Source organism: Cricetulus griseus, chromosome 6 (genome assembly GCF_003668045.3).
Source record: "Cricetulus griseus strain 17A/GY chromosome 6, alternate assembly CriGri-PICRH-1.0, whole genome shotgun sequence".
NCBI lineage: Eukaryota > Metazoa > Chordata > Mammalia > Rodentia > Cricetidae > Cricetulus > Cricetulus griseus.
The window spans coordinates 153,908,999-153,911,895 of record NC_048599.1 but is presented as its reverse complement, the minus strand read 5'-3'; positions in this window follow the sequence as shown (position 1 = coordinate 153,911,895).

Genomic DNA, 2,897 nt, shown 5'->3' with positions numbered 1-2,897 from the left:
TTTTTCAGGTTGATTCATGGAGAATAGGTGTCCAGAGCTGCATAGCAATTTTTATTACAGAGCTGAGGGTCTCCACAATGGTCAGATTCCGGGGATAAGTGACCTAGAAGTACTTGAGATGGCCTAGGTTGGTGTGGAGGTCCCAGTTGACTGGGAGCATAGGCCTGTACCATAATGAATGTCAGGTCCTATGTTACTGAGTCATTAGCTGTTCAAAGTGTCTCTGCAGCCTTCCAAGAGCTTGCAGGAATTGTCTCATGTCGGTGAGCCGAAATCAAGTTAAATAGATGGTGGACATGATGGCTGAAACATGTAATCCCTAGAGGAGTTAGCATAGAAACTCAAGGCCAGGCTGAAAGAGCTACTGCCTAGAATCCCCCAGTGAGGAGCTGGGGTGTGGTTCAGTGGTAGAGTGATAACCTAGAGTGTAAGAGGGTCTGGATTTTCCCTTCCCCATGCTGGTGTGGAGGAAGAGTACTAAAACTGGAATGTCAACAATAGAGTTAGCTTTGTGGTGAGGGTTGAGAGTGGACCTTAAGTGTCCATCAACTGTGGCCTGCATGCCAATAGGCAGTGGCTTGTTCTAGATTATGAATTGTCTCTGCAAACAGAAGCTGGATATCCCCAGGGGCAGAACTATTGTCCAGCTCTGAGTTCTAGAACAAAAGTTTGACCAGAAAAGACTGCTCCTCCAGAGTAGAAGGGCTGTGTTGCCTTTTGGGTAAAACCTAGCTTCCTAAGCAAGCCTCAGCTGCCTCTAATTGAAGCAGGCCAGTCAGTGTGTGCACACACATCAAAATTGGGAGACTAGCCTGGTGTGCTGGGGAGCTTGAGGGAGAAAGATTTGGAGATTGAGGGCAAAAACCCAAAACAAGATCATTGCCAGAGCCTGGAAGGGCAGAAACCCTACCACAGGCACAAACATGTACCCGGAGAGATGCCAGCCAGGCTGTGCCAGCTTTTGACTCTTAGAGACTTCAGAATGGCAGTGGTCTGGAGCCTTCCAAAAATGGCCTACCAGTTGTCATGTATATTCTTGTGCTTTCTTCTGGGGGCAAGCAGTAACTTGTCACCTTGTAAGTGAGTGTTGGCCTTCCAACAACCAGGGTGTTAGGCCAAGAACTCAACTCTAAGATCAGGAAATAATTCCTGATCGGCTCTGTTCTGGGAAATGTCTGCTGGGACACAGACCCTTTGCTGGGGCTCCTAAGACTTGGGAACTTGGGGAAAGGATGAAAAGACTTCAGCCAGCTACAGATTCTTCCTCTCCAAAGGGGCAACCCCTTCTTGAGCTGGGGAGTGAACATGCTACTGCGTGTTCTTAGCCTTGCTCAGTCCCAGGGCAGAAGGTTGGGCACAGGCCAAGGGCTCTCTGTAAGGGAAAGCCAAAGGGACACTGCTTACCGGCTGTCTAATCTGGAATACAGAGTACCATTTAGTACTGGAACAGGACAGAAAGCAGTGGTCATGGATGTTGATACTGAATAGCCAGCCTGGACTAGACATGGTTCTGGGTGGGCCATCTGTAGCCTGCATCCTCTCAGAGAAGCAGCACTACAGAGAAGGCAACTTGCCCACAAATGCCAGATTGCTGTTCTAGATTTGCCAGGGGCTAGGCAAGGCCACAGTCTACCCAGGATCGGGAGGCAGAGCCTGCTGGGGGTGTGAGAGATGTTCTAGAATTAGGCTGACAGTTGTTCAAAGCCAATGTGTTTGGTGACAGGGTCAGGTGAAAGCCTGTGTTCAGCACAGGAGACAGACTGCTGGGATGGAGTTTCAGCCTGGTATGTTGGGTAAGTGTTGGGGTTCAAAGATGGATAATCAAGCCAGGCATCCTGGCTCACACCTGTAACCCCAGAAGTTGGGGAATGGAAGTAGGATCAGGAGTTCAAAGCCAGCTTGGGCTAAATGAGATCTTGTCTCAATAAAGCCAAAAAAAAATAAAAATAAAAAAAAAGGAGATCGAAGGTTGGAAGTTTGTATCTGGTACCTTCCAGGATGCCACACAGTATGGCAGGATTGACAGGTCCTGGCTTAGGTCTATGTATACAAAGATGATGTTTCTTGGACCCAAATGCCATTCTGGCCATTTGTCCCTTTCCCCTTCTAAACAAACTATGTTGGCATGGATAGTGAGGAAGGAGCCTGATGGGCAGAGTTGTGGTATCTAGAATAGCATTTCCAGTAGGACCTTCTGCAGCCATAGGGATCTTACATGTTTGCTTTGCCTCTTAGATTTCACTGCTAGTCATGAGTGACTATTGAGCTCTTGAAGTTTTTTTTTTTTTTTTTTTTTTTTTCTTTGTAGCAGCCCTAGATGTCCTAGAACTTGCTCTATAGACCAGGCTGGCCTCAAACTCACAGAGCTCTGCCTGTCTCTGCCTCCCAAGTGCTGGGATCAAAGGTATGCACCATCACTGCCCAGGTGAGAAAATTAATTTTAATTTCAACAGCCATATGTAGGTTTCAGGCTACCATATTGAACAGTGTAGTTCTAGAGTTTTCCAGGAAAAAAAAAAAAAAGATAATGCTGTTTTTCCCTGAGACGAGGTCTTGTTTAAACTAGGCTTAAATTTGTAATCTAATTTTCCTGCCCAGCCTTTGAAGTGCAGAAGTCACAGGCATTCACCACCACACCAGCTTAAATTTTTTTGTTTTGCTTTGGTTTTTTTGAGACAGGGTTTCTCTGTATTGCTTTGGAGGCTGGCCTGGAACTAGCTCTGTAGACCAGGCTGGCCTTGAACTCACAGAGATCTGCCTGCCTCTGCCTCCCGAAAGCTGGGACTAAAGGTGTGCACTGGCCCCAGCTTAAAATTTTAAAGATGCTATTACATTTATTTAGTGTATGTGTGTCTTAGGGTTACTATTTCTGTGGTAAATACCATGACCAAAGCAAA